This window comes from Nycticebus coucang, chromosome 16 (assembly GCF_027406575.1).
Source record: "Nycticebus coucang isolate mNycCou1 chromosome 16, mNycCou1.pri, whole genome shotgun sequence".
In the NCBI taxonomy this organism is placed as follows: domain Eukaryota; kingdom Metazoa; phylum Chordata; class Mammalia; order Primates; family Lorisidae; genus Nycticebus; species Nycticebus coucang.
This window is the reverse complement of record NC_069795.1, coordinates 28,313,785-28,335,820: the sequence shown is the minus strand read 5'-3', so window position 1 is coordinate 28,335,820 and position 22,036 is coordinate 28,313,785. Positions and strand designations below refer to the sequence as shown.

At 35.2% G+C, this 22,036-nt stretch overlaps 1 long non-coding RNA gene across 1 annotated transcript; it reads right to left on the bottom strand.

Moving 5' to 3' along the window:
* Positions 1-1,727: 1,727 nt before the first annotated feature.
* LOC128567826 (uncharacterized) lies at positions 1,728-11,811 on the bottom strand. Its single transcript, XR_008374939.1, has 5 exons — positions 11,602-11,811; positions 6,112-6,201; positions 5,046-5,149; positions 4,042-4,078; positions 1,728-2,382 (listed from the first exon to the last, which is right to left on the bottom strand). It is a non-coding gene; the product is annotated as an uncharacterized LOC128567826 (long non-coding RNA).
* Between the last annotated feature and the right edge of the window lie 10,225 nt (positions 11,812-22,036).

Below are 22,036 nucleotides of genomic sequence, written 5' to 3'. Positions count from 1 at the left end.
GAGATAATTCAGTATATATATATTGTTAACAGTAATTCTCCGAACTTAACAGTTCCTTTGTCTACATTTCTTGAATGGGATGTTGAGTGGGGAGGAGGAACAACTTAAACTCCAGGTCCAACTGTCTCCATCCGTTAATAGTAGCTCTGAAGTCTTCAAATGGACCTAGAAGGAATGATCATCAAACTGTCTTGCTTACCAAAACGTGATGTTGTATGCCCTGCTGTGAGCAGGTCTACGCAGTGATGTGCTTTTTCCATGGTGCAAGATTCTTCTACTCCTTTCTTACCTCCCACTGAGAGCACTGGAAAATGTCAAGAGGCCAGAGAGTGGCTACAGACAGAAAATACAATTCCCTGGCCTCATTAACACAGTGCTCGAACCAAGGAGAGCAAATGTTTTAGAGAAACAATTTGTTTTCCAATTCCAATAAGATTGTTCTGTAAAACCTATCTGTATACTTTGTGCCAAATAAGGTAAAAGATAAAAATAGAGAGCTATTTCCTTGACACCAAAAGATGAAAAGTCTCAAATGGGGAGACAGGGAGAAAACAGTAGGGAAGTTTAAACATTTGCTCTGAAAGTTTGATAATTGAGTCTGCCAAAATAAACTGGCAATAGGAAGATTGGCAGGAAAAAAGGTAAACCGGTGTATTAATGTGCAGGTACACAGATGCACACGAGTATGAAATTCATGGAAGGGCCACATGGTTGAAGGTTTAAATACACTCTTCACATAGGAGAGAGAAGTGGGAGCTATGGGTCATTTTAGAAAAAGAGCAAATTATTTTCAGGGGAGATTAATGGACCTTAAGAACAGACAATAGCCTGAGACAGAATTTCCGCAGCTCTCAGGAGGTGGGAAGGTGAGGGGTGGGATTGCACTGTGAACAAAGATTGTCTTAATATGCAGATAAAGTCTCTCTGTCAGAAAAATAGATAAAACATCTGTCCAGGTGGGTGTGGTGATGATCTTTAGTTTCTTATTCCATGATTAATCTTCCCTGGTTAATGAGATTTCAGACAGGGGATTGAAAGCAATTGTGTTTCTTTAGAAGAACTTTCTCAGTTAGATAAGGGAACTTCAGAGAGAGCTCCTGCCTGCACTTGGGGAGAGACAGTCGGAAAGACCTTGGTTCTGAGGTGGTTTCTAAGGCCTTCCAATCTCTAATTCAAAGTGCTTAGCATGCTAAAACACCTTGGGGTATCATTTACTGAGTCCCAACAGAATCAAGCAAAAAACAAACAAATACTCCAAGCTTTTTGAAATTTATAAAAATCGAGTGAATGTGGCATTGAATGTGGATCTATTATCGCCTTTACTTTCAGCAGCATCTTCCAATTCTAAAAGTCCATGATTCTAAAACACCTTCTTTGTAATATCTTTCCTTGGAAAGATAGATTTTCTTTCTGATACCTGAGGTCCTTTCCTTTGGTTAGAAAAAAAAGTTTTCTCCCTTTTAAATACGTGCATTCATCTGTCATTCATTCACCCATCACACATTTATCAAGCAGGATATTGCTAGTGCTTAAAATAAATAAGCTGTAGATACTGTCCTCAAGGAACTTACAATGTGGGCAAAGATGCACTTGTGTCATTAATTAATTTATTAAGACGCATTATTGAGAGTTGGATAAATAAAAGTGCATTCTCTAGTTTTCTCTTTCACATCAAGATGAGTTGTCACAAAGACCTATGAAGAATTCGACTTGACCTTCATCCCTAACACAGACTAAACACATTGAATTTCAGCCATGACATATTTCTATGATTTATGTGTTTAAAAAAAAATTTATTAAATAATAACTGTGTACATTGATGTATTTATGGGGTTCAGTGTACTGATTTGATATACAATGTGAAATGCTTACATTGAACTAAGTAACACATCCATCACAATTATACTCTTTTCTTAATAGTTTTGAAATGTACCATTGCATCATGCACGTTAGGTGAGGTCCCCCCAAATACCCTCCCTCCTCCTGCCTTCCCACTCTCCTCCCCTCTCTCTCCTCTTCCCTTCTACTTTCTGGACTATAGTTATGTTTTACCATTCATATGAATGTGTAGGTGTTTATATATTGATTTCATAGTAGTATTAGTATTGAGTACATTGGATACTTTTTTTCCCATTCTTGAGATACTTTTCTAAGAAGAATATGTTCCAGCTCCATCCAGGTAAACAGAAAAGATGTGAAGTCACCATCCTTTTATGGCTGCATAGTATTCCACAGTGCACATACCATAATTTGTTAATCCATTCGTGAGTCCACGAGTTCCTGAGCTGTTTCCACGTCTTGGCAATTATGAATTGGGCTGCAATAAACATTCTGGTGCAAATGTATTTGTTGTAAAATGATTTTTGATCATCTAGGATATACCTAGTAGAAGAGATGCAGATTGAATGGTGGGTCTACTTTTAGTTCCTTGAGTATTCTCCAAACTTCTTTCCAAAAAGATCGTATTAGCTTGCATTCCCAACAGCAGGGTATAAGTATTCCCTTCTCTTCGCATCCACACCAACATCTGTCATTCTGGGATTTTGTTAAGTGGGCTAATCTTACTGGAGTTAGATGATATCTCAAAGAACAAATATCCCCATTTCTATGTGGGCAAGAGACTTGGACTTATGTGTTTTTATGAAGGTAACTATTACGATTCAGGTTTCTTTGATACCTCTAAATCTTCAAAAATAGGGACCAGCACCACAATAAGAAAGGATAATTTTCTTTTACAGTAGAGTATATATTATTAAAATGTAAAAAATATGTAAATCATGTTTACAGGAACTTAAAACAAAATGCCTTGGCCATCTTAAAGTAGTAAAAGTGCTAAAGTGCATGCTGAGTAATTCACTTTTTTCTTTTATTTTTTTTCACAGTTGTATAATTTAAATGGTTCTTAATTTTTAAATGTATTTTTGGCCAAGATATTTAATGTTGAAAAGTGGCTATTCAGCATGCAAGAGACCAGAAGTATTTTTCATAAGTATTTTTTATTATACAGCAGTATCAATTTGAAAAATAGTTATTTACACAAAGACCCTAATGACTTTATAGTTTATCAGATCAATAATCAACATTCTTAAAAGTCACTTAATACAAATGTATATAATGTGCGTTATGAAAAGATCTTATATACATATTTACAGCATAACTCCTAGTGATTCCTTTATAACTATTTCTGTCCCCAGTGTCATTTTATGTACCATTATGATAAAAATATGTTTAAGACCAACACTGTTGAAATATCAAAAGGTACTATTGCATAAACAAGTATGTTGGAAGTCACCTAAGGTTGTGACAATGCTACTATGGTTATGATATTCATTTGAGTCTTTTTTTCCTGTGATTTTTCTGATTTGGAGTTCTAATAGATCCATCATTATATGAAAAGTACAAAAGAATTTTCAAAAAAATACTCCTAGCATCTCAGCTATCTGTCAAAACTACTTACAAGGCCTTTGTTAGACATACCAATGAAAAAATAAAAGCCACCATGACAACTCGAAATTCTCCTAAAATCTATGGATACACGAGTCTTCTGTGTGCTTTCAATACTTAGACTCAAATATCACATATCATAGTTTTATAAAACTGGTACTGGTTCAATACCCATCCAGGGCTTTGGGGGACAGAGAATAGCTCATCAATCTTGTCCCCAATCCCCGGTGTATATCCTCTTCAAATTATGTGTTGCCCTTTGGGTTTTGAAAAAAACGAATATCAAAACTTAACTTGTTTTTTGCATCTCTGTTTGATATGCTTTTCTACTTCTCCAAAATTTTCACCCAGTTAGTAACAGTACTATTTACTCAAAATTAAGTCCCAGGACAATTTGAGCCAGGCAGCCACTTTGTGTTTCCCATAACTAAAACACATATCTTGGTATTTGCTCTGGGCTCTAACAAAGGCACGCCCGGCCATGTGCATCCCCATCCTATCACCCAGAATTCCTGCCAAGCTACTCCAAACCTTAGGAAGTCTCTCATTTCTGATTACAGTCTCTTTGAAGGTTATATAAAACTTAGAATTCTTTACCTGGATCCCAGTCTTCAAAAATAATCTCCAGTGAATACTATCATATACAAAAAAAGAAAAAGAAATGTAAATTTTTTTGTAAAAAAATTTTTAATGACTTCCTTTTAACCTACCCCAGTTCTACCTCAGGCCCAAACTTTGTAATTGATGGCCTTTTTAGAAAAGTTATATTATCAGTTTCTTCTCCCTCTCTTGGGCTGCCCTCTTTTTATTTCCTCAAGAGCCCTGTAAATCATATGATTGACTTTCAAGCCAAGACTGGTTGATGTGAGTAAAGAAAATTTAATTGGAATACAATCACCCCCCTACTGCTATTAACAGTTTTTTTGTGCATCTAAATGTGATCTGAATTTCAGATACGGCTTTCTACTTGACATTTATTTTCCTCCAGCATAAATGTGCCACATCTTTACCTAAATTGGTCTGTTATCTTAGTCTGCCTTTTTGAACTTAATACTATAAATTAACTATTATCCTGCTGAAATGAACTCCTTTGCAGATTTTATGTATATACAGGGTATTTCAATTTCACTGGAGAACAAAATATTGAGTTATTGTGTCCTATCATTTATTGATCTATGAAAATAATTCCCCTATAGTATAAAAAGGATTTCACGTTAATTTTTAAAATAATATTTAAAAGTACTTTATTCACTGATAGGAATAAAGACTCAATTATGTCAGTAAAATAGGAGTCAGTTGGATCTAACCAAATAAAAAGCTGATGTTAAAAATATGCTTTTATTAGTTTTAAAATAAAAAGAGAGATCCGTTGGTAAAATACAGTGAATTTTGGTAGTTCCTGAAACTATATCTGGTTTATAAATTCATCTATTCAATCCTCTTCAGTTTTCATTATCAATCATTTTATTTCTCACACCAAAGCTAAACAATAATGTACCTTGGCATTAATGGATCCAAAATAAAGCAATTGTTATTGTCAATTAATTATTTTTATACTTAAAAATTAAAACCCCATTCAAAGAGGGAAAAGAAGTATGTACCTTTAAATTAATAATAATGCAAAAATATTGATGATATCCAGACCACTCCTCAAGAAGCAGCAGGAAATTTCAATGAAATTAGAAAGAATTACAATATATCACACCTTGAAGGTAAGCAAGAGACAAAGTTATGATTACATAAAAAAATTAGGGAAATTTATTTTGTCATATGTAATCAGACAACCCATGAAACATTAATTTAAAACACTACAAAAAGCTAAATTTTTGTACTATTTTCAGCTATTGAGTTTGGTATGTTACTTCTGGAACTTATGCTAAGCTGGAAATCATGGCCAAGTTTGAGGTCTTACGTACCAAAAGACTTGGGAATTCAGTTAGGGCAACGTAAATAAGAGTAATTTTTTCCTACTGTTTTCTGTGCACATTTCTTCTGCTTAAAAAAGCACGTTCTGCAAAACCATACTTGGCCAAGGAGGTAGATTTATGTCTGTTTAGAAATCTACCACATGGAACATGGGGTCTTTGTGGTTAAAGACATCTAAATGACAACAAGGCAGTATCACAAAGCAGGAAACAGACCTTGGCTCCCTTCAATTTTGGGTTATTGGGGTTTGGAGAGGGAAACTTATGTCTCCTGCCAGACCCGATTTTTAAACATTTATAACTTGGTTACCCATTATCACTTTAAAGCACTTTGTCCATGAAGGGTGACATTTATGTGGCAAGTCATATTTTATTATTAGGTGAAAACTTTTTTGAACAAGTGAAAACATTTGTCTTTAATCGTGATTAAATGCCTGGCAAGTTAGAATCTTTATAGAGAACAGAATGAGCTAAGTGCAAAAACAGGTTTCTAATGCTGTTTCCAAAAATAAGGAAATAACAAATAAAGGAGACAAATGCACCATGTAAATGGGAAAACTTTAAACATTTTTAAAGTTAATGTGTAATACTTTCTTAATAAAACCTTACAAAATAGCAAAATAAAGACGTCCCCTCCAATGTAATGTATGTAATGATCAAAATATTCATCAGTTCTTTCTTTCATTATAGCTTCCGTTCATTGAATAGTCTTACCCTGGCAACACATTTATCCTACACTCACCTCTGTTTATTAATCAGTGCAGTCCCTTTCTTCTCAATTCAGAATGGGAGTTGTGAAGTATTTTTAACTTGGTCCTTTATTAGAGTAAACCTGTTTGAATGGAAACAAAAATAGCCATTAAAACTTTGCAAAATCGTATTTGCAAAACACAGATCACAAGAAATATCTTTTGGAGTAATTTTTGAGATTTCTTTCTAAATCTTTGAAGCGTATCACTGGTCACAAAATAAGATAAAAGACTAAGTTTTCAGAATTGGGTAATGGAGATGAAAAAATTCATGAGGGGAATACTCAAGTTGAACATGGGCAGGGTTGAAACTCATGAGTAATGTGGCCATTCTGTACTTTTCCTACATTTTTTTCTTTGTGATTATTAGTCACATTAATTGAGCTTAATCTCACACATTAATTGTTATCTCTCTACTTTGCAAAAAAACTTTAACCCAAGAGGTTAAATGTGGTGTTATTATCTTTATTTGTGAAAAGAAGATGTAGCTTTGGAATTAGCTCCAAATTTCATCCTAACTGGTTAATGGGCCTAAATCTAATTACTTGTAAATTTTGCTCCACTGATTAGTGTCTGATAAAGCAATGTATACTAATTAGTCACAAAGACAGTGGCTAGAGAAATGAATTTTACAGATGGGCAAAAACACTGACTTTAGTTGAAACTCTTTATTTTTCATGAAACTATAGAACTTAAAAAAAAAATTCCTACGACACTCAGAAGTTTCAATGTGCTGTCACGATTTTCTCTTCCAGATTGCATCTTCCTTGAAGGCCAGATCCATGTCTGATTTATATTATCTTCCTGCATCTAGTGGAGTTCTCTATATAAAGTATCCCATTCAAGTATTTGTTGAACGCAGAGCCCATATGGCATCCTTTTGCAAATTAGAAATAAAAGCATGCTTCCTCTGGGAAAATGCCACCCTGCATCAAGGGTGGTTGATTGGCAAATATTGTTCAGTCTTGAAACAACCTGTTCTTGAAGTATCTAAGTAGCTTGTGTCCTTTTTGAAATTAATTGCATAAATTCAGAAATGAGGATGGTTTTATGATAGGTCCTTTAGAGGAAAGTAATTCACTATGTCAATGTTCCTTAAATTTGTGCTTAAGTAATGGACTGATTTATACGTGGGAAATTTCTTGAGTTTAAAGGTCTTTTTTATTTTTTTTTTACTATACAAAAGAAAATAGTAGTGTGATAATGTAATCAGTTTTGTGTGTGTGTGTGTGTGTGTGTGTGTGTTTAGAGATGAAATTAAAGGGGATAAGATGGCTTAGGGATGATGGCTTCTTCATTTGAATGTGCATAGTAGGAAGGCCTGTGTTCTGAAAACCATGTAATTATTACTGTACTTATAATAATTCTCAAGTCACTCATCAGCATCTAAACAGCTTGCCTTGGAAACTTATGAAATTTGAGTAAATGATCAGGCTTAAGTTTTGGCCAAGCAATCCAAACTCCTGTCCTCAATTTTACAGTAGTTGGATCTAATCTAGATATAATTATATTAGAGGTGAAAACTGATTAGGAACAAAATGCAAACAGATGCACATTATATAATGGGATAATAATTCCTTAATTTATTATTTTATTTAATAAATACCTTTGTTTAAGATAATATTAAGGTAATGTTTAATATAAGACTATCATTATTAATATTAAATAAATATTAATTAATTATCGCTGATATTAATAATTAAATTATAAATATTAATATTAATTAATTAATATTAATAAATACCTTTGTTTAAGTTAGTCATTAATATTCTTTGTCTTGTTGAGAAACTAGAAATTGGACACCATGAAGTATTTAGTGGAATATTTTGAGATAGGTAGTATTTTAAGTGTCTCTAAATTCCTATGGATAAACACTCTCTAATCTGATTCTGACTGACAAGCCTAATCTAGCTTTAGCAAATTATGACCATTGTTTCCCCAGTGCCTAAATTCAATTTTCCTTCTTAATATTTGGTACCCACTGTACACATTCTATATTAATATACATACATATACAAATTAATATAACATTAAATTGATAAGCATAATCAAGCTTATTAAAAGTACATAATAAAATTTCTAAAACTTTTTATTTAGAAAGAGAGCATTTTCAAATGTCCAACTGGATCATATACATGAACTGTAAATGACAAATTTTTTCAGTTGTTCGTTTTGCCACACATTATTATATATATGTTATTTATTTTCCAAGAAGGATTTCATATTATTAAGTGGACAGTTATCTTTAGAAATGTAGAAATGTCCTTGATGGGAAGATAATAGAAACAAGTAGTTCCATTCACTAAACCAAATTTCTTAAATTTCAAAAAAAGACCTATTGTCCAAAGGTCAAAATTGTCCCCAAATCAACAAATAGAAAATACTAAGGCTTTGGTCATATGCAGCAAAGTGGCTCATCTGGCAGGAAAGATGTTAGAAACAAAATAAAATGAGATATTAGCCATCTTAGGCTACTCCAATCTCTACCCACACCCCTTCACCTAGACACATGCTGAACAAGCACCAAAAACAACCAATAAATGAAAGGAAACGCAAAGGTCACTCGAGGTCATTATTTTCACATACCTTTGAATAATGAGAGCATCACATGTCAGCTAGAGGAGAACAAAATGTCACATTCTCCAGCTAAAGGTTGGCCTCGGTCAAAGGTCACAGAAGGGAGGCCAGGAAATAACCTAAGAGGTTAGGCTGGGTGCACAAAGAAAGGTCACCAAATGCCAGTGAAAGCATGCAGCTGTTTGGAGATGAAACAACTGAGGCACCCTTTTGTGCTGACATCGGCTACAAAAAATGTCTCTGCTGACATTTTTTTTAGCTGGCAGTTTTATAGGACATTGACATTAATGTACCCAACCCTGAATTAGCCTTTTTAAAAGCAACAGTTTGGAAGTTAAGTGCAGCAGTTTCCAAAGAGTCATAATGGTGACATTTTTATTTCAAATGATTAATAATACAGCAATGGACTTCTAACACCAAATTTAGATTTCATCTGAGCTCTTTCATTGTGACAATATGTTAGCAACCAAGTTTCAGGACAGGTAGCAATCAGTAACCAGTATTTTTATATTTTTAAGAACTATTATTATTCATTTAAATAAAAGGTATACTGAGAAGCCTCTTCCTGTTGTAAAGCAGGATAAGATGAGTGATTTTGCATTTTACTAGGCCTGGCTGTTGGCAGTTCTTGATCTAGTAATAAAATCCATTCCAAGGAAAGAGAAAAGACTGATAAATCTGCAACCTCATTTTAAAGAAATCTGTGCAAAACACTTGCAGAATAAATCCTTACCTGAGCATTAATCCCTTTCTCAAATGAATAATTCCCATTTAAAAGACCAGCCTTAAGTGTAACAATTCTCAGAGAGAGAATGGTGGGTTTTGCCAAAGACTCAACTGGAAAGAAGTTTAGGAAAACCAGGCTCCTGGAATAATTCAGATACTTAAGTTGATCCTTCAGTTCTCTGTGTGTGTGGAGGTCTACTTTACACACACCTAATACCGATCCAACTTTAGCAGCTGTTTCCAGACATTAGGACATTTCACATCCATAAACATCCTTTACTGATTCATAGGCACGAGACCATGTTTTTAATGTAAGATGTGCTTTTCCATCCCCAATTTACAACTTAGGCAGCTCTACTTTGTCTCCCAAATATTTCTTAAACAGTTGAATCACCTTCTTAAGGTCACTTTTGTCCAAATTTCACATGCTCTTAAAAAGAAAACATTGTGATTTATATAGTAACAATTAATAATAATGATGATAATAATGATAATTGTTCACACAGAAAGAAAACCCTAAAGCCACTGTGAAAACCAGGAGCAAATTCTCCCTGAAACCTCTATTCTGAGTGATTCTCTTTTTGTTTGTTTCTTCGTAAACTTCCAGGGAGACTGCCAAACAAGGATGCCCTCCCCAGGATGACTTCAGTCCTCACTGGGAGGTAAAACTACCTTCCTACCTAATGGGCCCTAGACATCTGAAGCCTGTCAGGAGAACATCATAAATCGTGGAGACGGGAACGGAGAGGGCGGAAGAAGCCACACAAACCCTTTGCACTTAAGGAGAAAGAGTTATTTAACACATCAGGGAAGTGCATTTAATAAATGAAGTCAGTGACTTGAACATGTCACATTCGATCTATACGGAGGTTGCTGAACTTTCTTTAAAAAGTCATTTTTATGCTGGTTGCTTTTCTTATGAAATTTTCTACACCTCTAGTGTATAAAATGGATGTGTAAGCAGCTGATTGAGAAATGGCTAAGGTCAAAGTTAATAAGGAAAGCAGAAGGTCTAAAAGCAGGCTGTCTTTCTTTCCCCTTAGAGTTCAAGAGACTCCATATGATTTGGGCCTGACAGATTAATGCTACTGACACCAGGCTTTTTTTTTTTTTTTTAATCTGCCTTCAAAAACTGATACCCGGCCAGTAATAAATGTGGAAGGTGTCTCATCGTTGGAATTACAAAAATGAACTTTCCCCTTCTGATTTCATTCATGGGCCAGCCTTTTATCTTTAAAGTTAGCATGATGGAGGAGTTAGTCTGGAGATGAGTAAAATGATAATCAAAGACTTGGAGAGATCAAATATTGCCTTAAAATGTCAGGACTACAGAAGTCACAGAATGTACAAGCTGGAGAGAAGCCAGGAAAATGGAGGAAACCTAAGATTAGGTGCCCCTTTGAAAACAAAGAAGACAGCAAAATATTCACTCAGTGTATCAACAAGTTCAAACTGCAGGTCTATTTTGGGGTATGCTTTTGTATCTCTTCAGACTTTCTGGATCCCTTACATTTTAACTTGTCAGAGTCTCTGGGTTATTTTGTCACATAAAATAGTACAACACCCCCATCAAATCAACAAATGCGTTTGCTGCCCCATAAAGGATTTAATTGAAACTTGGAAAATATACAGTGAGGTTCATCAGATAAACATGTGCCAAATATAAGATTTATATCTATCCTGAAATGGATGCTATGGCTTTTGTGTAACCTATTCCCTTCATCTTCAGATGCGATAAAGCTTGATATGAGATGTTCTTGAACTCTGAAACAGAAAGCACACTTGGCAAGGAACAAATAAACAAAAGCCCCAGATCCAAAAGCCCCCCAAAAATCTTACTTGATTTTAGAAGATTTGAAAAAGCCATTATTATCTCACTTGATGACATAGTCCTCATTGACAGAAAAAAAACAGAAACCTCAATGCTGAAAACTTGTGTTTTTGCACATTTATGTGCAAATTATTCTCTGAGTGGCTTGAAATAATTGCCTCTTCTGCTTTATATTAACTTGACATATTTTTTTTTGTCAAGTCATAGTTCTTTTTCTAGTATCTGAAAATGTGCCAAACTAAATGTCAGTGCCTCCATAAGGAAGATTTAGAGTTCCTTTTGGAGCAGATAGAAGCCTCAAATGACAAACACGCTTATCCTGAATGTCCCTCCTGCAGGTGTGACTTACCTTGGAACAAGGTCAAAGGAGCCACGGGAGAAGAGCTATGATTTGTTTGACTTGACATTCTCAGTATTTCCCTTTGGTAGCCCTGCATCATCATTCTGAAGCAGAGAGAAAGCAAGGCAAGCATTTGCTTTCAGGTATATCTGGCTTGCAGCCCCACATGCCACCGAGGGCTGCTGTGGATTCCACTGCATGGAAAGCTTCCATTTGACATCAGTGCTGTTAAAACATTTCAGGGACAAGTTTTGAAATCTTTCCTCAGGCCAAACTCTAGCTGAAAAGTTCATCCCATCCTCCTCCCCAAACAACTCTTAATATAGCCTTGTAGCTAAACTTTAGCAGCTACTCACCATAGCAGCGTGGCTGGTATGGCCCAGGCTAGGTGAGAGGTCCAGGCAAGGCCAGGTTCCCTTGTGTCTATCTTTTCTAAGATCAGTCGAAGGTGAAGGACGGAGGGAGTCAGCCACAGGGATATTTTTGCAATCAGTCAACAAACATTCACTGTTTACCTATCAGAGGACAAAATCTGCTCCGAGCACTGGGAATACCAATTCACAAAGTCATGATTTTAATCTTCAAAGTGTTTAATAAAGTATAAGCCATGGCTAGAACACTCTACCCTGGAGGTACCAAGGAGGCCACCTGGTATTAGATTTGGCTTTGCTCTAGGGCTGCCACCATCCTAGAGACTGACTCAAAGGTCAACAAGCTTACCTCAGTGAAAACAGTTTCCTCTCTCCCAGACTCTTTGGTCTCTCCTCCCTCGGCCCCACACAGTGGTACACACTGATGGGTTGGGGGCACATCTAAAATAACATTGCAGAATTTGAAGATATATTCTTTATATATTATATGTCTAGCATAAGTTCATTTTCAATGAATTTAGCAGAAGTTTCAGAGCCATTCTCCGTAAGGCACATTCCTTAACTCTTGAGGAATTCATCTAGTATGTGAAAAAGGTCTTTTTCTCAGACGGTTCTCAGTTTCAACAACAAGGTGCACTATACAGAAAATTTCCTTCCCTGTCCTTTTGCTCCTCTCTTCCAGTCACCATTCTTGACCATCGTATCACAGCATCTGAACCTACCTGCACATTGTGCATTTGATTTGCTTCTTTGCTGGAGGCTATTTTTAGTGTCACTCCAACTTACCGCCTTTAGGTTTTCCATGACCTACCTGTGCATTAACAAAGCCATCCCAACAGATTTCCACCACACACTTCAAACACTGAGAATGACATTGACTTTGAAACTCAGCTACACTGTGTAGAGGAACTCCCTGAATACAACCAATCCCCCAATTTAGGGAAGTCAGAGTGCTCTGACAATAAGAGAAGGAAATGACCTATTTTAAACTAAAGTATTGAAAATTTCTACTTAATCCATTCCAAGGAGAAAAAACTGGAAAAAGAAAAAGAATCATAAAGAAAATGAATGATCTCCTTTTATGACCTTTCCATTAAAGGAATGGACAATACTTGGGTAATGATGTTCAATTTATGCATAAGACGACAAAAGGGCATTTTTCTATATGGCTCCCTTGGCAGAGACCCTTTGACAATGTGAGGTTTTTCTAAAGGCTTAAGGGACAATTTTTCTATGGTAGTTTGCAAGGTACCTTTTACTTTTTCTAGAATATTCTCCCATTCATTTCCATCTTTCACTTATAAGTAAGATGGATGTCAATGTACATCATATTCTTTCCCCAAGTACAGTTGTGGAATGGCATGTAAATCACATATACCTGAGCTTTAAATTAAACACAATCTTTAAGCAAGGCTTGTGAGGTCCTGAATCCTAGGCAGAAATAGAATTCACCCCTCATATGGTTTCAATGAAGGTATGTTAATGACAGGACTCTATAAAGGTGTAGGCATAGGCAGAGTTTTAGAAACAAATAAGGGATGGTGATTTATCTGGGGACCAGCAACATTACTATCAAATATAATCAGTAACTTGCCAGGAAAAAGACCTGGTATTGGGAGTTAGCCTCCCAAGGCAGGAAAGATGAGTTGGGAAGGAATTGGGTGTGGACAGTAAGGGATAACTAGCACTAAACTCTTCTAAACATTTAAGAAATACAGTTTGTTAAATCATAGAGTCTATAATGGACTTTCATGAATTTAGAGAAGGCTACCATGAGGAAAGTTGATGCTATAGATTGAATTGTACCCTCCCAAAATTCATATGTTAAAACACTAACCCCGCATATAAATCACAGTAAGAAGGTAGCTATTAAGCAAGGTCAGAAGAGAGCCCTTACTAGAAAATGAATCAGGCAGAATACTGGTCTTGAACTTCCCAGCCTCCAGAGTCATGAAAAATTAAATTTCTGTGGTTTAATCCAGCCAGTCTAAGATACTTTGTTATAGCAACTCAAGTCATCTAATACAGTTGAATCAAGTATTATATATGTATAATGTATACACATCAATGTGTATTATAAGAAAATGCAGGCTTTAAGTCATATAGACCAAGATATTAAGATTGACTCTCTCACTTACTAGTTGGTAGATGTGGGGAAATAATCCGAACTTCAGTTTTCTGGTTTAAACAATAAATATAAGAATTTCTACATCATTGAGATTTTTAAAAGATCACATATCTTCTAGCATATGTATATTGTCCTTGAAGTATATTTTCCTTTTTCCTGAACTACATCCCTTCAATATTCTTTGTTACCCAAAAATCAACTATTGTTTAACTGACAATAGCTTTATTTCAACTAGTTTCACCTACCATATAATGTTTTAATAGTTATTTTCTCTTGCTCTTTCAAGATTTTTTCATCATCTTTTTTTTAAGACACAGTCTCACTATGTCACCCTCGGTAGAGTGCTGTGGCGTCACAGCTCACAGCAACCTCAAACTCTTGGGCTTAAGCGATTCTCTCGCCTCAGCCTCCCACGTAGCTGGGACTACAGGCACCTGCCACAATGCTGGGCTATTTTTGTTGCAGTTGTCCTTGTTGTTTAGCTGTCTTGGGCTGGGTATGAACTCACCAGCCTCAGTGTATGTGGCCAGTGCCCTACCCACTGAGCTACAGGTGTGGCCTTTTTCATTATCTTCTGACTTCCACTGTTGCTGTTGTCATTCCTTTGTAGATATTTCAGCTGAGCTTCCTTTTTAGTGAGCTGCATTTCACTAAGGTGTGTTTTATTGTTGTGTTGTTGTGGCTAATTACTTAAATTTCAATGAGGTTTTCTGAATCTATGTTCTAGTCAGTCATCAATATTGGAAAATTCTTAGCCATTAGCCATTATATCTTTCTGTACTGACCTCTCTCCATTCTCTATATTCTCTTGTAAAATTCTGACCAGACATAAGCCAGACCTTCTAATTTTACTCTAATGTCTCTTGACCTCTATTTCATGTTTTCCATATCTTTACTCATGTTGTATTCTGAGTCATTTCTTCTGCTTTATTTTCCAATTATAAAGTCTCTCTTCAGCTGTGTCTGATATTCTGTTCAAACTTTCCATTGAATTTTTCATATTAATAATTATGTTTTCCACTTTGAGAAGTTCTGGGTTTCTAAAAAATAATTATCAATGCTGCCTGATTAATTTCCATAGTCTCATATTCCTTGTTCACACATTTGTGCCTTCCTTTTTTAACTTTAAAAATATTGAGTATTCCCAATTTTTATATTCTAAATTTAATAAATACATTATCTGAAATCTTCATAGATCTGATTCTAGTTTTCATTGTTTATGCTTTTCTTGACCTTGGTGCTTTTTTTTTCCATTGTGTTTTATTATTAGTTTGTTTGTTTTTGTGAGCTCAGGCTTAATGGAACTTTTTCTGTGTGGCTATTCTTTGTCCTAGATTGAGAATGTATTCCTCAAAGAAATATTTGCATTTTCTTATGTCATTTTTCAGCTAAAGATACCAATTAGGGGTTATATAAATTCAGAATACAATTCCACATTAGGACCTGCTAAATAGAGTTGAACCTCTTTAAGTTGATCATCCGAGTGACTGTAACAAACTGATAAACATATGGAGGGAATCACCTTAAGGAACTAGGCCTATTGTACTGATACTTTTACGTGGTCTGTGAAAATTAGGTAAACTTAAGGAGGTGGTCAATGTAGGGAAATGGTCAACTACAGAGGTTCTACTGTATTTATAAATTCCCATTGGAGACACATTTCATTTCTTCTTTTTTCTTTTAATTGAGATAAAATTCACATAATATGAAATCAGTCATTTTAAAGCAGGGGTCCTCAAACTGTGGCCCGCGGGCCACATGAGGCAATGTGATTGTGTTTGTTCCCAATTGTTTTTTTACTTCAAAATAAGATATGTGCAGTGTGCATAGGAATTTGTTCAGAGTTTTTTTTTTTTGTTTGTTTGTTTGTTTTTAAACTATAGTCCGGCCCTCCAGTGGTCTGAGGGACAATGAATTGGCCCCCTGTTTAAAAAGTTTGAGGACACTTGTTTTAAACTGTATACTCAGTGGCATTTAGTACATTCACTGTTGTGCAACCATCACCTCTATTTACTTCTGAAACATTTCATTACTTCAGAAATGAAACATTTTCATTACTTCACTACTATCCTCTCAGCAATTACTTTCTATACCCCTACTTTCTACCCCTTGGCAAACACTAATGTATATTCTATCTAGATAGTTACCTATTCTGGGTATGCCATTTGAATGGAATCAAAAAACTATGAGATATTTTCTGTCTGGCTTATTTCATTTAGCATATTTTTCAGGGTCATCCATGTTGCAGCATGTGTTAGTACTTTATTCTTTCTTATGGCGAAAATTTCATGTCCATATAACATATTGTTTGTCTATTCATTTATTGATGGGCATTTGGGTGGGTTATTTCTATCTTTCAACTACCAGTGAATAGTGGTGCTATGAACATGCATGTATAAGTTTTTGTTTAAACACTTGTTTTCAGTTCTTTTAGGTATATGCCTGAGAGTAGAATTGTGATCATACAGTAAATATATGTTTGACTTTTTGAGGAATTACAAAACTGTTTTCCACAGTAAGTTTTACAATTTTACATTCTCACTAGTTCACGTCAGGGTTCTACCTTCCCCACATCCCTATAAACACTTGTTAGTTTCCTTTTTTTGCTTATTTATAGTTAATCTAGTGGGTATAAAGTGGTATTTAATTGTGATTTTGATTTTCATTTCCCTAACAACTAATGATGCTGTGGACCTTTCCCTGTACTTTTTGGCTATCTGAATATCCTCTTTGGAGAAATGTCCATTTAAGTTGATTGCCCATTAAAAAAAAGAGAGAGAGAAAGTTGTTTTGTCATTTTGTTGGTGAGTTGTAAGAGTTCTTTATAAATTCTTCATACTAGACACTTATCATATATGTGAATTACAAATATTTTGTCTTATTCTGTTTCTTCACTTTTTTGATAGTATGCTCTGATGCATACAGTTTTTAGTTTTGATAAAGCCTAATATATCAATTTTTCCTTTTATTGCTTTTGCAGTTGATGTAATATTTAATAATCCATTACTAAATATAGATCATGAAGATTTCTCTGTGTTTTTCTAAGAATTTTATAATTTTGATTCCATTAAGGTCATTAATCTGTTTTGAGTTAATATTTGCGTATGATATGAAGAAGTCCAATTTTATGTTTTCATATGTAGATATATGGTTGTCTCAACACTATTTATTGAAGAGAATATTTTCCTTAAGTAAGTGGTCTTGACATCCTTATTAAAAAGTAATTGTCCATGGATGTATGTGTAGAGTGTGCAAATGTTCAATAGTGTATCACTGGTGGTTATATGTGTGCATATCTGGGAAATCCAATGAGCAATTTGAAGCTTCTATTCGGGGAGAGGGGATTCAACGTAAACAGATATCCTGCTAGAGATGCATGATTGTACTTGAAGTAGTCCCTCAAACCCCACTTCCATACTGCCCCCTCCATAACATGATTCATTGACAAAGATGACAACAACAGTGATAAGAACATTGTATTACTCGGGGTGCCTATTTTAGAAATTATCACTCTGGTTTAGCATTTTTAATTGGCATACGTTATGGTTGTCTATTAATTAGTAAAGTCAACCAACAAGAAGGAATCTGAAGCCAAGTTCAAATCTGTTATTCTACTGGATTTTTAAGGGTGAAAGCTTAGCAGCTCTTGAAGAGTAGTATTAAGTTCTAAGGAACACCCCACAGACTATTGATGGGCAAGCTTAGCCTAAACCAACACAAGGAAAGTACAAAACAGATGTAATTTCACCATGAAAATGATTAAAGTGAATTGAATCTCTATTCTGGAAAGTAAAGGTTTTGTTGAAGCAAACTACAGATGCCATTTATTTATTGATCCAGCTCAAGCCTTGATGATCTTGTGTCTGTTTAACTCCCTGACTTCAATCTACTGAAAGTCTGAGAGACATTTATTTAGAGTTAAAATGTTTTGGTTTAGAATAGCTAACTATTTAACCATTTATCTATACTAATTTTATAAATGTGGCAAGAGTTATGTTTATCAAACACATCAATTACATCGTAATGAAGGGTAAGGAATTTTATTCACCGATAAAATGCTCATATATGCAATTGCATACTTTTTTAAAACAAATTTTAGGAATGCATTTGTTTTGTCTACTTACAACTTTTTTATTCCACTAACAACACATGCCTTTGGGTTTGACAAATTTGGGACTTTCTCTTGCTTTCAAACTTAGTCTTCCTATTACTATAGTTTGGGTCAGGCTTACTGTACATGAATATAATAGTTATAACATTATACCATAAGCAGCTAATTGTATTGCTTGTGCTAATGAATTATTCATGGCATAATCACATAAATTCACTTCACGTTGATGCTTTATTTTGCATGCTAATTTGAACATAGTGCATTTTTCACATTTTGATCTAGAGATGATCTCAGATAATGACCTGTTTGTGGATATAGAGGTTTACATTGACCTTAATATTTCTCTTTTCTCTAAACATTGCTCCATAATATGTACATTTTATCAGGGCGGTGTATGTCATTTGGAGTCAGGGCCCTGCTAATAATTTATTTTAAGGCCCTCCAATTACTGCTTATTAACAGGATTTCCAAGAGAATTTTTCAGCACAGAGTTTTGTATTGCTAGGATATTTCCAACAGCAGACATTCTGCCTTTGGTCCTTCCTCCTTCTGACTCACACTTCTCAAACCCATCACTCCTCCTAACCTTGCTCAATCCCTGCACTTTTCATTGAATTACTCTTTTCTAATTTACCCTCATCAATTCATGCCAAAAAATCCCTTCAGATAATCCTGAAGTTTTATACACGGAGTAATGACTTACCTTGGACCAGTGGCTGGGTATCCTAATGGTCTTCCTGACTTCTTCTAGCTTTAAGCCTCATATTCTTCTATAATCCCTGATTAAAGCGTGTGCTGCTTCTGCACCAAGATCTTTTATGGTTTTATTACTCTCTATCCCCATTAAAACATCTCTGTTTAATTTTCAAGTCCTCCCCAAAGCATTCACTCTTCCAGGGATCTTATTACAATTTTCGTTCCAAAGAAACCAGACTACTTATCACTCTAGAAACATAGCAAGTTCATACCACTACCCCTTTGTTCATGGCACCTGCAATTTACTAAGTTTACTTGTACCTATGACACTCTTGACATTTTATGAAATCTCAACACAGCACATTCTAGCTTGTGAGCATTCTTAGACTAACACAACCTTCAGTGATTTTTCTGATTATAATTTCCCTTACCACTTGCCATACTTTAGCACTTTACTATACAACCCTTTGCATTTTTTGTTTAGTTTTGTTTCGCATGGTTTTAATTTTACCTTCCCAATAAGATTATACATTTTTTGAAAGTCTGAACCACACTACAGTTTAATTCTATTTCTCCCTTTGCAGGAATGAAGAAATCCTTACAGCATAGCAGAACCAAACACACCTTAAGTGCTAATAACCATTTATTTTATTTGACTCATTATTAATGCCTGTCATGGCAGGTGCTGACATGTACATAATACCTCTAAAGAGGATACAAATGACTACGCTATATATTTCAGACTGTGTGTGGTTCTTCAAGCAAATGTATTTATCATGAAGTGGAATAGAAATTTTTATTTATGAGATTCTGAAATTGGAAAATTATTTGACCTATCTTTCCTAAATTGGAAATATCTAATATCAACCAGTAGGGTGTGAGGAAGATTTGGCTACACTATCTGTCATGTGATTACTGGATGGTTTTGGTTCTTCTGGCTGGCTAGATTTTCATTCCTGAATGCTGAATTTGTGAAATCAAGTTAAGAGGATGACTTTATAGTCAAATTGATAGTCCAAAATATAAAAGCTGCTGTACCTTCTCACTATCTTATTTTAGGACACAATAGCAACAATCAGTAATTTCTATACACTAAAAGCAGTATCTATTCCTAGCTATTACGTAGATTTGCAAGGTTTTTATTTTTAAGTGAATTGAACTCCTATGCCTTAAATTAAAAAAAAAAAAAGATTTTTTTTTTTTTAATAGTGAAGTTTCCTTGGAGATATACAAGAACTAGACTGGAAATTCCACCAAAGAAAGTTAGAGATCATGTCTATTTTATTTCTCATGTGTCCACAGAGCACAGCACAACATCCAGCATCTAGGAGGCACCCAATAAATGTTTCTTGGATACATTAATGAATTAACATGTGACGAGATAAGTTTTAGGTGTAACTAAAGTGCTGTGGACTCTTCCTATCAGTAAACACAGAGATAGTTTCGTTGACAGTGAGATTCTACATTTATTTTTCCTGACCCATGCTCCGATTCAACTGTTGGGAGTCCGTGTTTTGTAAGTTTCTCTACCTAAATATTTTTAACCTCTCCAAGGCCGCTCGTTAGCCCTTGTCGCTTGCTGCTAGAGCTTGCATTCCATCTCTTCTCTTCCTCTCTCTATGCTTCCCCAATCTGCCACGTGAAGATGCCACTGGGAGAGGATGCCATCAGTGAAACAGATCCTTATCCGACACTGACCCTGCTGTCACCTCGGTCTTGAACATTCCAGAATTCAAGAGTTGTGAGAAAACACATTTTTGCTATTTATAAATTACCCAGTCTCAGGTATTCTGCAACACAAACAAAGGCAGGTCCCTACCATCAAAGGCCAGAGTTCTGCTATTTCAAAGTGAATGTGAAACAAAATGCACAAGACACTTTGTAACGTACAGGTCCGTGATTTGAGACTACTCCAAGAACGGAGACACACTGGTGACAATTTTAATGACAGATGCTTCTCTTCTCTATGAAACACGTCTCAGATGGTCTCTGCATGGCTGGCAAGGTGTGGATGCAGGGAGGGCCAGTGTCTTGGTATTTTTTGTGTTGCTGTAACAGAATACTTGAGACCAGGTAATTTATAGTTCTGTAGACGGAAAAGTTCAATGGCATGGCCCTGGCTACTGTGCTGTGTCATAAACATAATGGAATAGGTCAAAGAGAAAGCCCACCCAGGTGAAGAGACAGAAGCAGAGGGGTGCCCTGGCTTTCTTAACAACCCTCTCTCACAGGCATGAATCCATTCCCATGGAAACCAATCCCATCTTGCCAGAGCAAAATCTCACTGCATGAAGACAGCAGAAACCATTCCTGAGGGACCAGACCCTGTGACCCCAACATCTCCCAACACCCCAACACTGCCACAATAAGGTCAAATTTCAACATGAGTTTTGGTGGAAAAAATTCAAAACTTAGCAGCTAGGAATGCTGTAGATGTCTTCATTTGATCTTTTTTTTTTTTCTAAACTGAAACCTTTAAATTTGTATGTATATGACATATATTTAAAAATATTAATCTCATTAATTCATTCCAACCCCAGAATTTTCCTAAGAAAGCAATATGTTAACTTCATAGCATTTTTAAACTGAAAATTTTAACTGCAAGTTTTTTGTTTGAGACAATCATTTCTATCACGTTTCAGTCTATGTTTGTACCTATCTTTTGTTTAACATTTATAGGTTACTTAATTTAATCATTCTATCTCAAAGTAAAACCTTATATGAAACCTTTGTAGAGTTGGTTAAACTTTATTTTTAGATAATATCAGGTCATAGTACTTTTGCTTTTCCAAGAATGGAAAAAAAATAGTAGTAAGCATTTATCAGAAGAAAGATCAAGGAATACAAAATATCAGTGCTCTAGATGGGAGGTTTATGACTCACTAGGTGCCAGATAACTTAAGAGATTAGAGACTAAAGAGAAAACCATCCTCAATATATGGCTTTGAGCATTTGACAAGAAGTGAAGGAGACATTATGAGATGAAGGGCTGTAGAATAATTTAAGACGCCTTTATTATATGTAGCAGAAAAGGGAAGGAGCAGGGGAAGATGGGAATGATGGAGTTTAGAATTTATCACAAGGAGGAATCCACTGCTGATGCTTATGCCACTCTAATTGCCAAATATTTTGGCAACT